The 24657-nt window shown below is 32.4% G+C and overlaps 1 pseudogene; it reads right to left on the bottom strand.

Annotated features, from left to right (window-relative positions):
• The window catches only part of LOC149561749 (alcohol dehydrogenase-like 7), an 86818-nt pseudogene extending 63204 nt beyond the window's left edge, over positions 1-23614 (bottom strand).
• Between the last annotated feature and the right edge of the window lie 1043 nt (positions 23615-24657).

Here is a 24657-nt window from a genome sequence, read left to right as displayed (position 1 = left end):
TTCGTGCATGCAATTAAATCATAATATTATATGGATGATTAATTGGTGAAGGAAGTAGAAGAAGTTTTATTGGTTCCTGATTCATCCCTCCCCTCTTAGTAACCTTGCCTACCTCATATTTCTAACAGTAAGATCCTAGGGAAAGTGAGCAAAGTGGTTGTAGATTTTATACCTAGTGACAATATTATATCAAAGGAGGAAGTCAACAATCTCAAGTTGACTAAGATACCTCATGTCAATCCTTATAAAGTGACTTGGCTCAATAAGGGTCAAAGCATACTAGTGAATGAGAAAATTAGGGTGGACTTATCCATTGTAGGGTATAGGAATAAATTATTGTGTGACATCCTACCCATGGATCCTTGACATTTTCTATTAGGTAGACCTTGGTAATTTGATAGGGAAGAAGTGTATGATGGGAAGGAAAATTCCATCTCATTTAAGAAGGGAGGCAGGACAATGAAAATCTAATCTTTATTCAAGGGAGAGGAGCCATAGGCGAAGGTACCTAGTGTATTTTTTTTTAGTAGTAAAGAATTTGTTAAGGATCTCATGGATGAGGAAAGTCAGAGTGATGCTATAGTGTTGAATTCTAAAGGAGAAGAAAATGCAGTCAAAGATCCATTCCCAAAGAAGTATAGGAGTTGCTTGAGAAATACAAAGACATAGTGAGTGATGGGGCTCTTGCTATAATACCTCCTAGAAGGGTTATAATAAGCCACCAAATTGACTTTGTTCCAGGTGCATCCCTACCCAACAAAGTAGCATACAAGCTCAGTATAGATCAAAATGTAGAAGTGGCAAGGTAGGTATAAGAGCTAATGGACCAAGGTCTGATACAAAAGAGCATAAGCCCATGTGCATTTCTCATTGTGTTGGCAACTGAGAAAGGATGGAAATGGAGATTGTGTACAAACTCAAGAGCCATAAATAGCATCAAAATTAGGTATACTTTTCCCCTACCTAGGATTGAGGATCTCATGGATTGCCTTGGAGAAGCTATGTACTTCACTAAGTTTGATTTAAAGGGTGGGTACCACCAAATCAGGATTAAAGAGGGAGATGAATGGAAGACTGCAAATGGGTTATATGAGTGGCTAGTGATGCCATATGGTCTCTCCATTTCTCATAATACATTCATGTGGCTCATGAATGAAGTGCTTAAAGACTTCACAGGAAGATTTGTAGTTGTGTATCTAGATGATATACTCATCTTCATCTAAACTAAGGAGGAGCACATCAAGCATGTGGAAGCAGTATTGCATAGTTTGCATGAAGAGAAACTTGCCATCAATCTTGAGAAGTGTGACTTCTTCAAGAAAGAAGTTGTGTAACTAGGCTTTGTGGTGTCCCAAGGAACATTAAAGATGGATCAAGAGAATGTGGCTGCAATCCTAAACTGGCCACCACCTACTACATCTATTGAGGTAAGGAGTTTTCATGTTCTTGCTCAATTCTATAGGAATTTTATTACAAACTTTAGTGGCATATGTGCACCATTGTTAGAGACTATAAAGGGTGGGGTCAAGTCCAAGTTTAGATGAACCTTAGAAGTTGAAAAGTCCTTTGAGATGCTCAAGAAGCAAGTGGCTACCCAACTAGTTTTGCAATTACCTAGTTTTGAAAAAATCTTCACCCTAGAATGTGATGCAAGTGGCCTAGTAGTAAGGGGAGTTTTGAATCAAGAAGGTAGGCTAGTAGCCTTATTTAGTGAAAAAATTAATGAGTCAAAAAAGAAATATTCTTCCAATGATGTTGAACTCTATGCCTTAGTTTAGTCCCTTAGGAAGTGGAGGCACTATCTACTGCCCAAAGAATTTTTTGTATTCACTAATATTAATTAGGCCCTTAGCTACATCAACACTCAAGAAAAATTAAGCAATAGGCACTTAAAGTGGATGGAGTACTTGCATGCATTCACCTTCACAATCAAGCACAAGAAAGGGCTAATGAGTAAAGTGGCAGATACACTAAGTAGGAGAGTGTTGATCGTATAAGAGGTACAATTGTATAGCATTGGAATAAATATTTTTAAGAGTTTCTAAAAGGAAGATGAAGACTTTGGGGAAGCACACAAGATATGTTCTAATTTTGAGAATCATTTTCATGACAAATATTTAGAATTTACCTTGCAGAATGGACTTCTCTTTAAAGGTAATTAATTGTGTGTTCCAAGGGTTCATAAGAGAGAACCTTATTTACAAGAAACACAATGGAAGTCTAAGTGGACACTTTGGAGTCATCAAGATATTAGAGCTAGTCCAAAGGTTTTATTTTTGGTCTAAACTAGTTAGAGATGTGACTAATTAAGTATGTAGAACAATGGATGGTGTGTATGAAATCTAAAGGAGGGACGAGTAATGTGGGTCTTTATCAACCCTTACCAGTCCCTAATAGGCCATGAGAATGTGTGAGCATGGATTTCATAGTAGGATTTCCCAAGACAAAACAAGGTTGTGATAGTATCTATGTGGTTGTTGACACATTCAACAAAATGGGGCATTTCATCCCATGTAAAACAACCAATGATGTAAGTCACATTGCCCATTTGTTTTTCAAATAATTGGTAAGGATTCATGGCCTTCCATTAAACATAGTTTCAAATAGGGATGTGAAATTTATAAGTCATTTTTGGAAGACTTTGTGGGATAGACTTGGCACAAAATTTTCATTTGGATCAGCATATCATCCTCAAACTAATGGTCAGACTAAGGTGGTCAATAGAGTTCTAAATAATCTCTTAAGATGCCTAACTAAGGAGTCTAGGAAAACTTGGGATGTCATCATTCCTCAAGCAGAGTATGCTTACCATGATAGCAGGAATAGAACCATGGGTAGAAGTCCCTTTGAAATTATTTATGGCATACATCCTAGAGGTGTGTTTGAGTTGAGGGATCTTGGAGGAATGGAGCATAGAAGTGGACATGCTAAGGATTTTGCCCAAACCATGAAAGAGATACAAGACCAAGTCAAGAGGATTATACAATATAATACCAAAAAGCTCAAAGCCAAGATGGATGAAAGAAGGATGTTTAGTTCTCAATTGGAGATTATGTCATGGTGAATTTAAACAAGGCAATATTACAAAAAGGTGTCCCTACTAAGTTACAGATAAAGAGAGTGGGACCTTGCAAGATCATAGAAAAATATGGGGAAAATGCCTACAAGGTTGATTTACCCTTGAATTTGGGAATATCTCTAGTCTTTAATGTCCAAGATTTGGTTCAATTTAAAGGACCGTTGCCTATTAATTCTCACAGTAGTCAAGGAGTTCAGAATGACTTGGACCCTGTAGTGGCTCCTTCTACTACCAAGTTGGATGTTGACAAGGTGCTAGACTCCAAAGTCAAGAAAACTACTAGAAAAAAAATTCTACATCAAGCACCTTGTCGAGGGGAAGACTATACCAAATTCAAAAACCACTCGATTTCTAAGGAAGATTTCAAGAAATTGGGCATCAACAAAAACATACTATCCACAAGGTGACATGACTTTTTCTCTCTAGGGGAGTATGGTGAAGGGGCACTTAGGTGGGCTAAGGAAGACCAAGGGTTCCCTTTGATATTTTTTCTTATAGTGGTGCTAGCCACACCATTGGATAAATAATAGGGCTAGTTATCCTAAGGTGAGTGTGTAGGCTAAGTTGTTCATAGTTGCTCAAAATTGCTAATTTGGCTATATAGGGCATTTTTGGATTTTGGAGGCTAAAAATTTCAAATAAGTGTTTTAAGGACCTTATTATGTGTTTTCTTAATTCAAGGCCTTTTTCATGGTTTGAAATTATTTAGAGCAAGTTTGAGGGTCAGATGCTTAAAATTGAGAAAATTGCTCAAAGTTGTCAATGTTATCATGAAAACTTTTCTTGCAAAGGAGAATTTTTTTAGATAGAGCCTTTTAACTATTTGAAATAGTTAGGAGCATAGGTGGAAATCCTATATGAGTTCATTCTCAACCTGTTCAAGGGGTTGGAGAAGTGAATTTTTGCATTGTACGGCCTTGACAACAAGATATGAATAACAGTTTTGTGTTTTTGAGTGTTCTTGGCATGTAGATAGATTAGACCTAGGATTTTTAGTGTTGGAAGTGTTAGCTTAGATTTATTTGATATTTTTAGATACATAGTTTTTTATTTTTTAAGATTTTGTGTGCTTGAATTAAATATTTTTATTTTTACTAGTCTGATGTCCTAGGACAAACTGTTTGCACAAATGGAGTTACAGGGCCATTTACCACCATAGGAATAGTACAATTTTTTGGGATTTGGAACATGAATCCATGTACATTCTATATAGTGGAGATGGGGCCATAGAATGTTGAATAGCTACTATTGCAGTGATTCCCTAGGTAAGTCCTAGCAACTTGGTTAGGGATCACAAACTATTGCAAAGAAAATAGTAGTTGTTGAATGTGTGGATACTTCAACCTAAGAATGGGATGTGTTGAAGGAAGGAGTGGTATAACCCCAATCCAAATGGGATGTTCTAGTGGGATCCCTAAGGTGTGAAAAGCAAGTTTTTCCATCAGACAACATGCAAACCCTTAAAACCCTTGATTTTAAGCTAAAATTCTGCCCATATAGTATGGACAATTTGGAAACCCTAGACTCCAAAATTCCTTAAGATCTTTAAAAGGTTATTTAGAAAGGTGGTTTTTTTTACCCTTTGTTAAGGATTTTTACAAGATATTTTTCTCTTAGTGCATTTGGAGGGCTAATTCTAGTAGCCTTTTTACAAATATTTGAATGCATTTTCAATTGTGGGTTAGAACTCGATTAGGATTTCAATGATTTTTTTGGTTTGGAATCTTGAAAGAAGTCCATAGACATTCCAAGGTGACCATCCATCCATTTGGAATTTAAATGAGCATATGGGGTTATTTGTGTTGATGGGGACTAGCAAGAAAGTTGTTCTATCTTATTGATGTGTACCAATTAAATGGTTAGGAACTATTGTGTAGAGTCATAAGGAGCTTAGGGTGAATAGAATCCCTAGTTGATCAACTATATGACCTAAGGAGACCTTGAGAGAGCTTGGGAGTGAAGCAACACTGGTTATCACATTAGTAAAGTCTTCAATGATTGGCATCGCAACAACATTTGAATGAAATATAGCCTAATACTAACACCACAACATAAATCAAAGTCAAAGACAATCACATGAGTTCAATATTAGGAAATAATCTTTGAGAAATATTTTTTCTTCCTAACCTTTTCCATTTCTTTTTCTTCCTTTAAAATTAGGAGCATCGCAATCAAGATGTTGAGTTGGGGCTACATCCTTGGTCATAATCAAGCCATAATTACTCCACGATGTATGAAAGTATATAATAGAAGAGTACACACCTCAATAGGATGAGATTGTATACAAAAGAAATAGATTAAGAGATAGTTCAGTTATGCTGAGAAACAAGATTCATGTGCCAGGATATTGTCTTAGTAGAGAACCTAAACCATGATGCATATGCTTAACTGATCAACTAGTCACATTGCTAAAAAATATAGCATTATAATATGCATCATCTTAATTGGTAGAAAAGAGGAATGGAAAATCAAAGAGTAAGGTCATTATTATTAGATAATATGAAGTCAAACATATGTCTGATTGTGAAGTAAATCTATGGTAGTAGTGATATGCAAATCTGCAAGAATTAATGCCATGAGACTAAGACATCTTACACATATTGATACCAGGGAAAATTTACAAGTATAGATAGTGAAAAACGTATTTGAAATGAATTGTAAAATCCATCAAAGAGTCTGAGATATGTTTTAAGACCAAAGTCAATTAGAAAGAGGAAGAACCCATAAAATCTTGATCTCTGAGAAAGCCCAAAAAACTTTGACCTGTGAGATTCCCACATTCTCTAAAAGGGTTTTGGAAAATAAGAAAAAATGTTCCAAAAATTTTGGGGCTCATTAACACCATGCCCAACTTTTCAAAACTTGGGCACTTCGTGAACTCAATGCCCCCTATGAAAGATGAATCATAGGGTATGTACAAGACTAGAGCTAAGAATGCCATCATTACCATGATTGAGAGAAGGTTGCTGGGATGAAATTAATTTCCTACTCCAAATTTTAAGGGAATATAAAATTAAAATAAAATCCACAACAAATATATTTGATAGCAATAGGAGGCATATTCCACTGGGCTGAAAGGAAAAAAAAATTGGATGGTCAATGGACGAGGCTTAAGGTTGTGGTTAGTTCACCATGGTATTGGGTTTGAATCTGGAGGTATGCTTCATCAATGCACTAATTCTAAGGATGAGTAGGTGCCTCCCCTGAACTAAAAAAATAGACATATTCTAGTAGATTTTGAGAAAGTAATCCCATTTTCATTTTGTCCCAATATTGTTTTCAATTGATGGAAAATGACTTAATTATGATAATCGATTTCCTTTTTTAAATTATTTGAGTCCGGGAAGCCTTGATATTCAAATTGGAAAATGAAAATTATTGGAGTTTTCAATTTGCATCTTGGTTGTATAGATATTCTAGAGTATCAAGCTTAAGGTGATAGACAAAAGAAGTCAGTCTTGATGATCCTAGGATTACACTTAATTTGAGGAAGAATCACTTCATTCCTTCCAATGGTATATACCTGTTGGTCCACCCCCTACATATCTAATTAAAATAGTTTCTCCTCCTCACATTCTACCAAGAATCCATGACCATCTCAATTATCTATATTCTATTACATCATGCTCAAAAATGAATTGTACTAAGCATAGAGAAAAAAAACTAATACCAAGGTATCTCCATACAACTTCAACCCTTATAGAGTCTTTAAATTCCTTTAACCTCATTAGTGAAAAAAAATCTCACTAATGACATCAAAAGTAAAATGGCTTCCAATTTATGAACTTATAGTTTTGATCATCAAAAGCTAAATTTACTACTCAAACACAAACTTATTCAGTTCCATTATGTAATCATCAAAACATAAAAAGAAACTCCAGGGGTATAGTGGTTGGCTCTCCTTCCTTCTTCAAGCCTTTACAATTCTCATCTAGAGGAGAATAATCAGCCTCTTTGAGATGTTGAGCTTTAAGCTGAGAAAGTAATTGGAAACCAAGCAATCCACTAAACTTTGTTTATTTTGAATTGTCATTATAGATTATAAAAAGCTTGATGTTTCTCATTCTATCCCAAAATAATTGAACATAATATTCACATGAAGAAAAATATAAAAGCAAAGATTCAATTGAAAAGAATTACATTTTGGACCCAAAAAGACCAACTACAATAGTTCCTTATGTGAATGGAAATAATTCAAGCTCTAGATGAACGATAAAAAATCTTAAACGTGACTCAACATGAAGCAACCCTTTAGGAATGAAATCCATACTATAATTGAATTTGTCTAAATGTTGTATATGTGTATATTTCTTCTGCATTGTTACTTTGATGTTGTACAAACTTTAGAAAGGGAAAAAAAATAGTTTATTAAACATTGTAATATGTTAGGGTTATTTTTGTTGGGTTTTTGAGTGGGGATTTACATCTGGTATCAGTGCCTAAGTTTCAACACTGGGAACTCTAGGCATATTGTGTGCCTTAAGTTAAACAATTAGTAAAATTTGTAATATGATTAAACAACAAACATGTATTAACATCAACTTAGATCCAAACTATTGAACAACATGTTTTGGAATGATAGAATTTTTGAGTGTGAAAGTTGGAAACTCATTACATCTATATTCTAGAATCTCAGTTCATGTTTGTACATTGTATCTTTACATTTTATAAGAGATTCTAAGATGTAGATCTTGATTTGCATGTAGTAGGAGAGAAGGTTTCATGATCTAGATTTTTTTTTGTAATTGTTATATAGATGAATGTTGGACCAATATAGTTTTTGGTTTACTCTTAAACCAGAATCATATTGCTCTTAGTGACTGAAAGTTTATACATAGTTAAATTGTTTGATATAGTTTTTGGATAGTTTGTTTTGACCTTTTGTTACCCCAATCATAGTAGCAGGCTTCTAGGAGTAAGCCTAATTCTAGCGGGGGTGGATTTAATGCCCATCCATAGTTTTCTTTACATTATATATGTTGAACTCTTTTAAACCTATTTCATACATGTGTTAGTTTCAGAGATATATGGTATGATGTTATTTCATTACCTGAAAATATCATTTATGATTACATAGTTGATTATATTTCATGTGTTGTATAATGATTATGATTACTTACGTGTTAATGTTGATTTAATGATTCTTAGTTAGTAAATTGATTGTTTTCATAATGATGTCAGATGATATGTCTTTAATTGTGATTGTTTTACATTCATAGTAATGCATTGTTATATCTAAGCATTTGATGAGTTGACTTGTGATTTTTTATCATACTTACCCCATACTTGTGTGTGTATGGTGTGCATGTCTATTTTACTTTTATGTCTAACATGTCTGATGTGGTTAAGGGAGGGATTCATTGTCACCTGCTAGTCAGGATCTACATGATGTACCACTCCCTACCATTGTCTATCTAGTTTATATATATATATATATATATATATATATATATATATATATATATATGTACATGCTTGTTTTTTATGTAGGTTGTAGGAATCGGGCATCAACTTCCCTAAATTGCGAGGATGAGCGTGCCCTATCACAATAACTCAATGGTAAGAATGGAAAGATAATGACCAGATCTAATCCCAACCATAGCCTAAACACTTGTCCTGTACGGATGACTCGTATTTGACACTCTACCCCTTTTTAAACCCCAAGTTTGTCTTTGTGTGTGTTGTTTGAGTTTGGATTTTGAATAGTTTTGCTTATGTGGAATTGACTATGTTATGTATTTGGTAAAAGGTTTAATTGTGATATTTAGATCAATCACATAATATTAGAATTATTAAATATTATTTAAATAAAAAGAAGAATTATAACGTCAGGATGAAAATTAAATTAATTAAATGTTTTTTTTAAAAAATTTAAAAGATTTGATTTTAAAAGTCTAAATATGAAAGTTGGAAAAAAATGATAAATTAAAAAATTAAAGACTAAATATTGATTTATCATGAATATTTAATCATTGATAATAAAATTAGAGTTGCACATAATTAATGGGCTTTAACTATTATTAATGATTAAAATAATTATATACAATTTAATTGCACATTAATTAATAAGATTTTTTAGTGGGGAATAAATTATTTAATTTAAAAGAAAGGATATTTATTTAGTTTATTATAAAAAGATAAATCTCTTTTGTGAAAAGAAAGTATATAAATAAAGAATATGTATTTAATTAATATTAAAAGAAAGGAGAAAAAAGTAGAAATTATGTATTTCTTTTATTAAAAATAAATAAAGTGATTTTTTATTTTATTTTTAAATATAAGAAAACAAAAGAAACTATTATTTTATTTTAGTTGAGTTACTTTCTTTTGTAAGTTTACCTATTTTAGAAACCTTTATTTTATTAGTTTTATTTATTTATTTATTATTTATTTATTAAGAGGTCATTCTGGTCTTTTTGTGGGGGAGAATATTTTTGGAGAACAATAAGATAATTTAGAACATATATCTTAGGAGACAAGTTACAGGTTATGCACTAAGATTTTGATGGAAAAGATTTTTTTAAAGCTTGGGAGTAAAGTCTATAATTGGGTTGTCTTCTTCTTCTTAACAAATCAACTTGGTGTTCGAAGGTAGGGCTTTTAAAATATATTTGGAATTTATGTTGGAAAGATTGTCTTCTCCATGTTTTCCTGATTATGAATAAATCTGTTTACAGCTACTTGTGTGTCAGTTTGAGGGTTTGAAACATGTGATTTTGCTATAACTTTTATTTAATATATTTTATCAAAAATATAAAGATACTTTTAGGCACTCATTTGGATTTTATATGATATATATAAAAATCATAGATGATTCTTTTGTACAAACATAGTCAAAGAATGACTATCATGCTAAACATGGCCTATTTGAGCTTGATTTTTCAATTAGAGACACATGAACAATTACTTATAAATTTTTAAAAATACATATTTAGGAAAATGTCTTCTTTGTGATTGAAAATAAGTATATTATGAATATTTTTCTTAACTTTCATGAAGATCAAACAGTTCAAACAAAAGTTATGTTCTTTCTTCTAAACTGGTAACCTTCAAATCTGAATAGTGCTACTAGGAAGATTCATATTTTACACCATTCAAATGAACTTTTCTTTAGGATTGGTAATAACAAATAATATGTGAAATTTAATTATATTTCCATCGACATAGGTTGAAGATCTTTACCATTCCATATGAGATTATAACATTTAAAATACCAATTGATTTACATAGAGAAAATGCATAAAAACTCAATGTTATGAACTTTGAAAATGTTTTATCTTTATTTTAAATATTATTGATTTAACATATACAATATTTAATTCTAAACTTATTAGATAATTAAAAAACTAAATTTATCTAAAATTTTATATCCTTTATATAATCAAACAAAACTTATGAAAACAGTCTAATCTAAATCATTCGATAGAACTTTGTATTTTTTTGGTGTGTGTCTAATTGAGGTTTTGTGATATTTGTTTTGTGATGGGTTTTGGAAATTTTAATGTGGTTTTTTCTTTTGTGATGGCTTTTATGCAAACTATTTAGTTGGTCAAACTAGGATGTGCACCAGAGGCATTTAAGATTTCTTTTGTGATGGTTATTTGACTAAAGGTTGTGATGTACTTTATGATTCAAAATTGATACTTATGTTTTATGATTTTTATGTTGTTGAACATTTGACTTGGGTTTTGAGAGCCACACTATTTTATAATTTCCTATTAAGGAGTTGAATTATTTCATTATGGGTGTTATGGTTTGGGACAAAATTGTGGTTTATGTGCTTAGGGGAGGTTGTCTAGGTATGTGTCTTTGGGAGTGGCTGCACTAGGGGCTTAGGACCCAAAGTGGTCAATACCAGGGTAACCTATTGTAATTTGTGTAATAAGTGATAACATAGTAATTAAAATATCTTGCCTAACTCTTTTTCCTTGAGATACATTAAAAATATAAGTTAGAGATGTGCCTTGATCATGCCCTGCATGCTTATATAGGTTAAGGATGTGAGTGGGATGATACCTAGTGAGAGGTATGACTAGTTTTCCTTATCTTAATGAGAGGTTATTCTAGTTCTACATGTGTCACATTGAGGGTTTGGGGTTCAGAGTGACTAGTCCAAGGTAACTCAATGCTTGAGGGTTTGGGGTCTAATGATAGACAAATCTAGGGTAACTCAAGTAGTTTGGCCATGTGATGACACTCCCTATTATGTAGCCTAAGTCACCTCCATAGATTTTGTATATTCCTCTAGTGTTGCAGTTATTGGTGTTCTTCTTATTGTTGGATGCATTTATGTTTAGTGTTTACTTTCATTGATGATGATTGGTGATTCATGGTGATTGTGCTTTTGACATGTGTCTTTTGATTTGAGGTGCATATCTTTTGTGGAATTTATCTCATGATTTTGGTACTTGATATATACTTTCTATATGTATGTTGACTTGGTATGTGATGTTGGTATTGGGTGAATGTTCTTTCAACTTTGGTTATATTTTCTTCTTGAATAGTTTGTGTTACCCTTGAGGTAGATTTGCCTATTAGGATTCATTGCCTAAGAATGTTTTATGGTTTGATTAGTTGTATGCCAATCATGCATTATCTTCCTTGCATGGTGGGAGTGGAATCCTAAGTAGGTAACCACATAGTCAAGAGGTAGTGACTTCTTACCATTTGGGTCCCCCTCATATTTATAGATGTTCGAAGTTTGATGATGCAGTTATACTTTTATCATTCTTATCTCTATCTTGGAGACTTCTATTAAATTGATGTAAGTATATGTTATCATGTATCTATTATTGCATACCCTCTAACATGTGCAGTAGATTCTATCTATTAGATGTACTTCATTATATTAGTTGTATTCATGATTTTTCTTATGAGATTAATATGTTATATTTTTATGATAATGCACATTGTGCTTAAGACTCAAACAATTAATAAAAAATCTTAAACGTAGCTCAAAGTGAAGGAACCCTTTAGGAATGAAATTCATATTGTAATTACATTTATGTAAATGATGTATATGTGTATATTACTTTCGCATTGTTACTTTGATGTTGTATAAACTTTAGAAAGGAAAAAAATAGTTTAGTAACATTGTAATATGTTAGATTTATTTCTCTTCGGTTCTCGAGCGGAGCATTACATCTGTTATCAAAGCCCAAGTTTCAACACTAGGAACTCTAGGCATATTGTGCGCCTTAAGTTAAACAATTAGTACAATGTGTAATATGATTAAATAGAAAACATGTGGGTATGTGTAGGATCATGGTCAACCAAACTATGCTCTTAAGTGGCAATAAAAAATTAGAAAATCAGGGTTATGTCAACTTGATGTGCAATTTTCTACTTGTTATTAACTTTATATCAAAAAGTTGAGAGAAAATCATTTTTAGCAAATTGAATCTAGTTTCTCAATTACTAGGACTTATCTCAAAAAAGTAAAAATTGATTGGTCAAATTTTTGAATTTTAATGCAACATTACAAAAATTTAGAACAAAAATAAGAACTAGATGCACGTCTGACCACCTTAATCAAAATCAAATGATAATATTTTTTAATAATATTCTAGATAAAAGTTGTAGACTCATGCCTGTATGTGACACATATTTTTGGGTATTTTTATTCTAAATAACTAATTAATAATTAATTTTTGACTTTAGTATTTTTGGAATAAAAAAACTCTTGTGTCTAACCACCTTAACTAATTCAAAACTCTGCAAAATTCAATTTTTCATTTTTTCCCTTATAGTAGAAGAAGCATAGAATGTGATACATCTTTTGGATTTAAAGAATGTTGTACCATTTGAAAGTTATAGTTATTTTTCAAGTAGTGTGTCAGTCAACACTTTATACATAACTCCATTAGAAAATAAGTAATAATTACTTACTAAACTCATAATTTGACAAACCTTACATTTATGAAAAGATAAGAACATTCTTAAGAAACTCTTTTCATTTCATCAAAATTTGGTGAAAAAAAAGTCATCAGCTACATGTTTGAAGTAAAAATCACATAAAAATAGACCAAAAGCATATTTTTAGGATGTTTCTAAAGTTGACCATATAGGTTTGGTATCAAAAGATATAGTAGACCTTATAAACATATTAATTATTTTCATTTAGTATTAGGGTGGGTGGAAAAAATGTTGGAATAGATTTTGAAATGGTTTGAGATATTTCAGAACTATAGATTTTTCAAATTGCCACTTTTTGACACACCATGATCCTGCACATACCCATGTATTGACATCAAACTTAGATCCAAACTATTGAACAACATATTTTGGAACAATAGAATTTTTGAGTGTGAAACTTGGAAACTCACTACATCTATGTTCTAGAATCTCACTTCATTTCTATGCATTGTATCTTTACATTTTATAAGAGATTCTAAGATGTAGATATTGATTTTGATTGTAGTAGGAGAGAAGGTTTATTGATCTAGAATTTTATTTTTTAATTGTTAAATAGATGAATGTTGGATCAATATAATTTTTGGCTTACTCTTAAACCATAATTATATTGCTCTTAGTGACTGAAAGTGTATACATAGTTAACTTGTTTAATATAGTTTTTGGATAGTATGTTTTGACCTTTTGTTACCATAATCATAGTAGAAGGCTTCCAAGAGTAATCTTAATTCTAGGGGGGGTGGCTGTAATGCCCAACCGTAGTTTTCTTTGGACTTAAGACATATTTTTAGTGTTGAACCCTTGGTATTTAGTCTTTGATTGTTGTCATTGATGTCAATAATGTAATTATAATGAGCATATGGTATGGTTAACATCATGTAATTATCTTATATTATGTCCTTAAATACTTTTGAAAACATATTCAAGACAAACACTTAAGTTTTAAGCAATGAACACTTAATGTTCACATTGGTTTAGAAAACAGTTTTAAAAAATAGTTTTGGTCTATGAGAAAGTCGACAAGATTTTTTATTAGATAGTCTCCACCTATGATGCCTTTTTGGAAAGGTCTCCGAGTTAGCTAAAATGGGTCTTTGTTAGCTTTTGTGTACCACATGTGCTGAAAGAGAAAAAGTCTATTTATTAGAAACAATTACCAAATTGTGATGACAATTTTACCAGTTTTGAGTGGTTTTGGTATAATGGAAGTTTTGGGTATGTACCTACCTCCAAAATTTTGACTTTACTTGTTTATAAGTAGATGATACATTCCTCTTAAATATCAAATAGGTGGTTTTGACAGAAGTTGCAGGATTTGTGTGGAATTCCTTGTAGACCAAATAGTTTGCAGTTAGATTTTTAACAGCAAAAAAAAGGGTAATGCTTTATGTTTCTATTTTCATATTTGTGATTTGATTTTCATTATAGAAGTTTATCAAAGGTAGAAGAAGGATTATATAATTCTTCTTCATTCATTCATATCAATATTTGATCAAATATTTTAATGGAAAAAGAAAATATATTTAGATATTGGATGTTTTGAGGATAATAGAAGTATATCTTGCATTATGTTTTCAACAAGAATTTGAAACTAGTGATTCATGATTTGTGTTTTAACAGAGATGATCCTCTGATTTTATATCTCATTTGTTCATTTTGGAAGTTGGTGATTCAGGTGTAAGAGATTGGTGTTCCTTGAAATTGGTGTTTCTAAAATAGGGTAGTGGTGCTCCCCAGAGTTGTAGCTCTAAAATATTTCCCCAAGAGGCCAATAAAGTTTTAGATTCAAAGTGGTTTTTTTACCCTAAGGGGTTTTCTATGTTAAAATATTGTGTCACTTTTTTATTCATTAACTATCTTACTCATGTGTTAAATTTGTATAATTTGTAATTGTTTCAAGTTTTGAAAATTATTTTAAACCACTAATACACACCCCCTCTCGATGGTGTTTGTATTCCAACAAGTGGTATGAGAGAAAGGTTACCTACATCAAGTTTAACAACTTTGGGTAGATTTTGGTTGAGTGGAATACTTATCTTTCATGGATCAAGACAGTTCTTCAAAGGTTCTTATTTTTGATGGATCATATTATGTTTTTTGGGAAGTAGTAATGATGCAAACATATTTCTTATCTATTAATGTTGATGTTTGGGATTCAATTGTTAATGGTTATAAAGTTCCTAATACTTTACCTACAGATCTTGATGAAAAGAGGAACTATGAAACTGATATGAAAGCTAAATTTGCTATACTTAACAGTTTATCTAAAGATGTTTTTGTTAAGGTAATGCATTGCAGTTCTTCTAAAGAATTATGGGGAAAATTGAAAAACACATATCATGGTAATGGTAGAGTTAAAGAAGCCAAGATACAACATTTGAAATCAAGATTTGAAGACCTTAAGATTGCTGACAATCCATTCATGTTTGTTATTAGTGACATACACTTATTTAGATTGTAAGCTTATACCAAGAATATTATATAATTAAGTGTTAACCAATAATTTCACTTGTTACTGAGTTCTATGGTTTCTACCAAGTCCTTTGGACAAATTTTACTTTGTACTGAGTAGTTACTACAAAGTTGATGATCAGTAGTGTAAACCGAGCATCTCAGTGTATGCTGAGTTTACCAGTGCAAACTGAGTTATGCAATGCTTACTGAGTTCATAGTTAATGTGATGCAAGTCTAGTGTTAACTAAGATACTCAGTGTTAACCAAGTGACTCGGTTTATATCAAGCTTGAAGTGATAGTATTGACTGAGCTATGCTGTATGAATCAAGTGATTTAGTTTATATGTTGAGTTTCATAGTATTTGCCAAATCACTAGTGCAGACCGAGTTCAAAACTACTTGAAGTGATCACTATGGATCTAGCTTCTATGTCTACTAAGTGCATGACAATACCAAGAATTGATAGTGGATGCCAAGTATCAGAACCTCATCGACTCAGTCTTTAGAACTTGAGGTTCTACACTTTGGCCGACTTTGTAATATTTGTGTAAAGTTGTATTGTGGCCAACTTTTTAATTGTGTAATTGGATTGGTATATATGTAGCAAATTGTATCACATCCAAATATATATTTAAGAGAAGTAATGTAATCATCAGAGAAGATCAAAAGAGAAAATTACAAAGGCTATAGTAGTATAAGAAGCAACAAAGATTTATCTATCATAGCAAGGTGATTTGTAAACTTAAAGGAATCTCATTCAACAAACCAAAGCATGGATCAGAGATCAGCTACTGCTTCATCCTAATAGGTGGATCAGTCAAATCCTTTAACAAGGTGGACCTAACAATCTTATGTAAATATCTTTACCGAGTGCATACTTCATTGTATATTTTTAAATCCTTTGGCAAGGTGGACCTAGCAATCTTATTGCTCCTAATAGGGTAGATCATCAGAAGTGATCATTGTAAGCCTTAACAACCCAACTTTATACTGCAATACTATATTTTGTGTGTATCATCCCCACCCTAGTTTTACTTTCTATTTGGAAGGTTTCTAGATCACCAAATCTTGTGTGTTAAAGTGTTGTGTATTCTTTCATGTTTTCAATTTCTCATGCATGTAGTTAGATTAGAATTTACATAAAGGATTAATTGCTAATCAAGGATAAATTTTTATTAGTTATTGATTCACCTCTCCCCTCTCAGTAACTTAGAATATCATAATATTTCCAACAAAGATGGGTAATGATGAAAAGGTAGAAGATTATCTCATTAAGATAAATGAAACTGTAAATGGCATAAGAGGACTAGGTGAAAAAATTAATGATATTGATTTTGTAAAGAAAGGTTTGAGATCTCTTCCTGATAAATTTGATTCTAGGATATGTTCTATAGAAGAAACTAGAGATATTAAGAAGTATACAATGGAAGATATTCATAGAGCACTTGTAGCTTATGAAATGAGAAAGTTTGGCAAGAAGGAATCCACAAGCAAAGAAGAAACATTCAAGGTGGAAAAGAAAGTGAAGCAAGTCTCTTTAGAATCAAAAGATCTTGATGTTCTTGAAGCATATTTATCAAGGAAGTTAAATAAAGGAGTAGGTAAATACAAAGGTAAACTTCCTTTCAAATGCTTTAATTGTGGTAAAATAGGACACTTTGCATCTAAAATGTCCTTATAATAGTCATGGTGAAGTAGATGATGAGAAAAAGAAATCAAGTAAAAAGAAATTTTATGACAAAAAGAAGTTCTTTAAGAAGAAGACAAGTTTGATTGCTGATGTATCAGATAGTGAATCTAGTAGTTTTAAATGTGATGAAAATTAAGTTTCATTTATGGCTATAGAAACTACTTGTCAACAATTAGATAGTGGTGATGATGTTGAACTTGTTGAGGCTGATTTAGAATGTGAATTTATTTATGCACTTAAAAAAATCAAGGAATTAAAAGAGAATTTAAGTGTTCAAGAAAATAAATTCTTAAAGGAAAAAGAGAACTTTAAAAAAGAAACAAAGGAATTAAATCAACAAGTTATAGAATTGAAATTACAAGTTGAGGAACAAAAGAGAATTGTCTTTGTCACTAAGGAAGAGTTATGTTCTAAAGATAAGGAATGTATTGTTGGAATTATAGATGGAGTAACTGAGAGAGGGGGTGAATCAGTTACCACAAAAACAAATCCATAGATCCCTTAGATGTCTTAAATATATATTTATTGCTAATACTCAGTAAACACTATAAGACTATTATAACTCGGTAGATTAACTGGTTACTAATCATCTAGCATTCATAATTATTAATATGCATGCAAAAGTTAAATAAAATGAACACAAGAGACACCAAATTTAACGTGGAAACCTAATATGGGAAAAACCACCAAGTAACTAGCTACCAATTTTTCACTCTTCTGAAGTGAGCCATGTTAGGAGCCAACCATGTTAAAGGTTACAATACACACTATTAGGTGTGACCCTGTTAGAGGATTTAATCACCTTGTTAGGAGTGGCCTTGCTAGAGGTCTGTAGAACAATTCAACTGAACTATCACCTTGTTAGAGGATTTACAAAATGGTTGTTAAACCAACTCTGTTAAGAGATTTGAAATCACTACTACAATGGTTAGAAAGTAACAATGAATTGACTGAATAAGATGCAACTAAACTTGCTGATAATAGATCTCCATTCTACACTATTAGATCCTTCTTAATCAAATATAGCTTTTATGCTCCTCAATGATCTCTAATAATCCTTGAAAATTCACTCTTAGTCCTTCTTTCTCATTCATATCCATCACACACTTAGAATTTGCAACTTGACCTCTTGTATATACCCATTCTGATTATCAAGTTGGCTCATTCACAAGTTACATTTACCAATAAACCATATATCAGTTGGCTACAAATATTACATTAAACAAATAAAATTTATTTCACAAAATAATGGAATCCTTCACTGGCTAACCCTGCTCAGTAAATACTGCTTCCAGAAATAATTTCCTGAGTTAACCATCTTAAGTTGGTTAACACTGCAAAAGCTGCAAAATCCTTTGGCTACTAAGTTAACTCGGTAAGAACTAGATTTCCTTCTCTATCCATGAAAGCTCGGTTAGAAATGTTTCTTGCACTATTTTATCTTGATGACTGAGTGAGCTCAGTAACAACTCAATTTCCTTTGCTATACCTTGAAAGCTCGGTAGCAATTGCCTGTGCAAGGTCAAGCCTGAGAATGCTCGATAGACATTGTAAACCTTCTTTGCTAACCTTCTAAACTTGGTAGGCTTTGTCTTTTTCCTTGTTGACCATCTGAGCTCGGTAGACTCTATCTTTTGCCTTGCTGACCAACTAACCTCGATAGACTCTATCTTTTGCCTTGCTTACCAACTGAGCTTGTTAGACTCTATCTTTTTCCTTGCTGACCAACTGAGCTTGGTAGACTTTGTCTGATGACTAATATGACATTTGTGTAACATCAAAGACAACACACAATTGAACAATTGTATCCAATAATCTCCCTCTTTGGCATTGATGGAAACACAACATGTCATAGCAGAATGAAATTTGAAGACAGGTCTTTACTGATAGAATACTTCACCTTCTTCCTCAAAATACAGTGATCTCCCTCTTTCATAATGATTTCTCCCTCTTACACAAACTCTTTATTATTTTTGCAAATTTTAGAAAGATATGATAGTATACTCTCCCTCTTGACAACACATGCCAAAGACAACACAAATAAAATGAATAGCATTGTACCTAATGCACTGATTCATATGCAATGTCTTCATTATTTTGCTACATTAACTGATAGATCTTCAATTCTGTTCATGTTGATGCATCACTAAAACTGTATTTTAGTGAGCTTTAAATAGGGGAATGACCCCTAACTTGCCTTTTAGATACAAGAATGCATCCTTAGGTAAAGGCTTTGTGAATATGTCAACAATTTGTTCCTTTGTATGGACATATTCCAATCTGATTTCCTTTTCTTGTACTAATTCTCTAACAAAGTGATACTTTATAGCAATATGCCTTATTTTTTAATGCATCACTGGATTCTTGGATATGTTGATTGCACTTGTGTTGTCACAAAACATAATAACAGGTTCTTTGATTTCTTGCTTCATACCTTCCAATAATTGTTTGAACCATACAATGTTTGAGCAATTTACTGTTGCTGCAACATATTCAGCCTCTGCTATGGACTGGGATGTATAGTTATGCTTTTTACTTGTCCAAGAAACCAACCTCTTTACAAGAAAGAAAGCTCCTCCACTTGTACTCTTTTTGTCATCAACATTCCTTGCCTAATCTGCATCGGTGAACACTTTTAAATCTAGATTTCCTCCAAGTTTATTGGATAATTCATAATCTTCAATTCCTATTAAGTATCTCATGATCCTTTTGATTGCCATCATGTGATTTTATTTTGGTTTTGCTAAGAATCTTGCTACAATTCCTACTGCAAGAGCAATGTCTGGTCTTGTGTGCACTACATACTACAACTTTCCAATCATAGATCTATACAATGTCTGATCCACTTCCTTTGATTCATCATCCTTGGTAAGTTTCAATCCAGTACACATAGGAGTTCCAACTGGTTTGCAGTCTTCCATACCAAACTTTTTCAGTATCTCCTTAATGTATTTAGATTGAGTGATGTAGATACCATTCTTATTCTAATGAATTTGAAGACCAACAAAGAATTTGATTTCACCAAACATTGACATTTCAAATTCCTTGTTCATTTGCTCTGAAAATTCTTTGCAAAGATCATCATTTCCTATGAACAAAGTATCATCTACAAATATCTCTTGCTAAAATAATCTTATTATATGGTCTTTCCTTTATGTACAAACTATTGTTATCATTAGTTCTTTGAAAACCAATCTAAATAACATGTTATGCAATCTTTCATACCATGCTCTAGGGGCTTGTTTCAGACCATATAATGCTTTATGTAGTTTGTAGACCATGTTCTTCTTGTTTGGATCAACAAAACCTTCAGGTTGTTCAATGTAAACCTCTTCATCCAATATCCCATTGAGAAATGCTAACTTGACATCCATCTGATAAACTTTGAATCCTTTGTATGTAGCATATGCAAGTAAGGTTCTGACACCTTCCAATCTTGCAACAGGAGCAAAAGTTTCTCTATAGTCTACACCTTCTTCTTGAGAGTATCCTTTGCATACCAATCTAGCTTTGTTCCTTGACACCTTACCATCTTCATTTACCTTATTTCTAAATACCCACTTAGTTTCAATCACATTCTTGTCTTTAGGTCTAGGTACAAGAGTCCATGTTTTTTTTTTCTCTATCTATTTTATTTCTTCATCCATAGCTTCAATCCAACTTTCATTTTCTAATGCATCTTTGACATTTCTAGGTTCAAAATCAGCAAGTAGACAAGTTCCTTTCAACTTACTTCTTCTCATTGTTCATTTTGATTTATCTCCAATGATCAGATTTGGTACATGATGTTTCTTGAAATACTTGGCTAACATAGGCTCCTTGCCTTTTGAATGACTTGCATTTTTATCCTTCTATGTCTCAACTTCTAGTTCTGGATCTAGTTGCTCGAGCTCGGTAGATGTTGATTTGGTAGCTTCTGTTTGCAACTCGGTAGGCATTAGCTCAGTTTGAACTTCCTGTGACTCGGTTACTGAAGACTCTGGAGTTGAAGATTCCTGATTAATAGGTATATTTGGCATTGTATCAGGTTCAATGTAAACAAATCTCCTGTAGTCTTCAGGTTCCCTTTTACTTTCTTCTTTAGTTCTTTCCACAAACTCATCAACTTTCACATGTGCACTTTCTATGACTTTGTGAGTGGACAGATTCATACATCTATATGCTTTACTTTTGCAAGAATATCCCAAAAATATTCCTTCATCACCCTTTACATCAAATTTATCTTTTTTAGATTCTTTCAAAATGTAACATTTGCTTCCAAATACTTTTAGGTAACCTACATTGGATTTGTAGCCTTACCACAACTCATAGGGGGTTTTGAATGAGTCCTTTTTCAGTTGTACTTAGTTCAAGGTATGAATTGCAGTGCTAATAGCTTCCTTCTAGTATTTGATAGCAATGCTTTTCTCAATCATTAAGGTTCTTGCACAATCCATGATAGATCTGTTCCTTCTTTTAGCTATTCTGTTTTGTTCAAGAGTTCCAAGTGTTGAAACCTATCTTTTGATTCCCCTTTCAATGCAAAAGTTATTGAATTCATGTGAAATAAATTCACCACCTCTGTCAAACCTTAAACATTTCAGTCTTTTGCCTATTTCATTTTCCACTCTGGCCAAATACCATTTGAACTTTCAAATGCTTCTGATTTCTCTCTTAGGTACATGACAGTCATCATTCTTGAATAATCATCAACAAAAAGAATGAAGAATTTTTCACCAGTATAACTTTCAATGCCGACAGGTCCACATAAATTAGTATGCACAATTTCTAAAATTTCTTCAAACTGATAGTTCTTGCTGTCATGCCCAAAACTTGAAGGCAAAAACACACACACAAATTTTTTTTTGAATTAATAATTAAACATGCCCTAGGTTTGAAATGATTGATAATAGTTTTAGTACAGGTTCTTTACTTTACGTCTTAAGGTTATAAACATGGGGGCGATTACATTGTTAAGATTTTGAAACTTTTGTTACTAGATTGATATCAATCTTAAGTTATGCCATTTAAGAATTAAACATATCAAAAGATATTAACAGTGTAAGTTACACTTAACTTTTGACTAAAAGATAAAGGAAACAATCCAACATTTTCTATTGGTTTTAACATTTACATTAATTTGCAATGATATGCAATCAAATTTTCTTACATAACAATGTACATGAATTCGGATCTAAAATTTCTTGCAATAACAAATCAATCAACAACTACCTTAACATTTATTTAAATAGCCAATTAATCGATAATTTAATCTACTTAATGGTCAAACAATTGGAGTACATTTAAATTAAAACTAGCTAATTAGTATTTAAACATAACTAAGTAACAAAAGAAATATTAACAATTACAAACAACGTCCTTAAACAAACATAAGATAACCTTAAACTTTATTAATTCAACTAATTATTCTTTAACAATTAAGATTTCATTTTAAACTAACTAGATATATATATATTAATAATGTTAATAATGAAACTAAGATCAAATAATTAAATAACTAACTAATCCAAGACTAAACTTAAAGTTTAAAACTAACCTAACACTATCTCCTAATCTAACTACAACTAAACTATACTCTTAACATTCTAACATATTTAATAACATAAAAAAAAACACAACTTAACATAATTAATAAACTCACTAAACATACTAATTACACACTAACAGAAAACTTAAATGAGAAACTACCTATAACTAGCCCCCTATTCTAAGCCTTCCTCCCCCTACCCCTACCCTAAGCTGACACTTGGTCCTTAGGCAAGGACTGGCGCGCTGCCCAAGCGCTGACTGGGCGCTCCATGGGCCAGCGTGCCTGCAAAAAGGGTACAGGCGAGTCCCTTATGGCAGCGACCTAGGGAGAACGCACAACACAAAAGGAAATAAATTCGCAACAAGGCCTGGACACTGCCATCCCATCCAAACATGAGGCTAGCGCTAGGTTAACACCAAAAAGACAAGAGGGATGGGACATGGGGCAGGGTGATGTCACCCCCACCCCCCCCCCCCCCCCCCATGTCGATTTGACATATGCTAAAGCAAAAAAAACAATTAAAAACAACAATCCAAAGCTAACGCCCAAGGAGACTTGGGTAAGGATTTAATGCAAAAAGTTTATTAGGTAGATGATAGAAATTTAGGATATTTAAGTTATTAGGGTTTAATAATTTATGCATTTTATTAGATATCATTAATATATATATATATAGTTTTATTTCTAATTTTAAACACTAAAAGATTCTTAGAATATTCTCTATTGCAATCCAAGGATTATCACATTCTCTCATACAAACTCCAGCATCCTGTAGGTGGGTTATTTGATAATTTGTCTACTCTCTCTTGAAACTCCATGTATATTTTTCTTTTGCAATTATATTACCACAATAGGTGTATGCATTCTCTTATGAATTTCTAATTCATTATTTCCATGAACCTCAAATGGCCATGCATTTCAATGAAACCACATTACCTGAAATAACCATCTGAGTATTCATTTAACTATCTAATAAAACTGATGGATCAACATAATGACTAAACTAGTCATAAGGCATTTGAGAAAATAAGAGAGATCAAAATGATAATGCTCCATTCCTTTTGAAAGGAGTATCAAAATACACAAAGTTATTTCTCTATCATGTTTCAATTTTAGCTTGGATCTCTTGACATAATTCTTCCTACATGTTCTTGTAAATTTATTTTCAACACAATCAACCATGAACTAAATCATTTCAAACTTGATAAAGACACCATACATTTACATGGATTAGTAATATCTCTCACTACCGTCCATATGAATAGAGGCATCACCATACATCACAAATTGAATCTTGCATAATTGAACATCATTGTTGCATCTTATCTTTGATACACATTCATATGAAAACATAAAATACGAAAATTTTAAGAGAAGTAAATTTACTCAATCACTTATTTTATTATCAACCTGATTCAAGGCTCGGCCGGGAAAGAATCAAGAAGAAAACCTGGCTTCGTTGCCATATATAATAAGGTTTAAACAATACAATTTACAATAGGATCTCAATCCCAATTTTCAATAATTTTATCAAATTTTCTTCATGATCAAAATCAAGGAGTTTGTAATGTCTTCTAAATCTCATTTCAAGAACCATGGAGGAAACCAATAACTGATCGGGTGACAACCAAGCAGAACCAAAAGAACATCAAGCATGCATAGTCATACATGGTTTACACAATAAGATTCACAGTGAATCAAGACTAGGGAGAGGTGGATTCTTCCAACTGGAGAAGTCAAGCACAACACCAATTCAGATGCCAAATCGGGGCCAATAACCAACAACTTCCGTTCTTCCATTTAAACTTGCCATACTCATACCAGGTTTGTGCTGACGGGTAGGGGCCCATAACACCCTACCCTTTATCCCTCTTCTCATCCTGAGAAGAGACTCTACACAGGTTGCAGTCCAACTAAACAGACCTCTCCCAAAATTGGTCACTTCTGCCCTCTCCTAGGGTGAGTAATACCAAAACACCCATGCAAGGAAAC

Source organism: Cupressus sempervirens, chromosome 4 (genome assembly GCF_028749045.1).
Source record: "Cupressus sempervirens isolate cs-2001-9-10 chromosome 4, ASM2874904v1, whole genome shotgun sequence".
Taxonomy (NCBI): Eukaryota; Viridiplantae; Streptophyta; class Pinopsida; order Cupressales; family Cupressaceae; genus Cupressus; species Cupressus sempervirens.
This window is presented reverse-complemented; position numbering and strand designations above follow the sequence as displayed.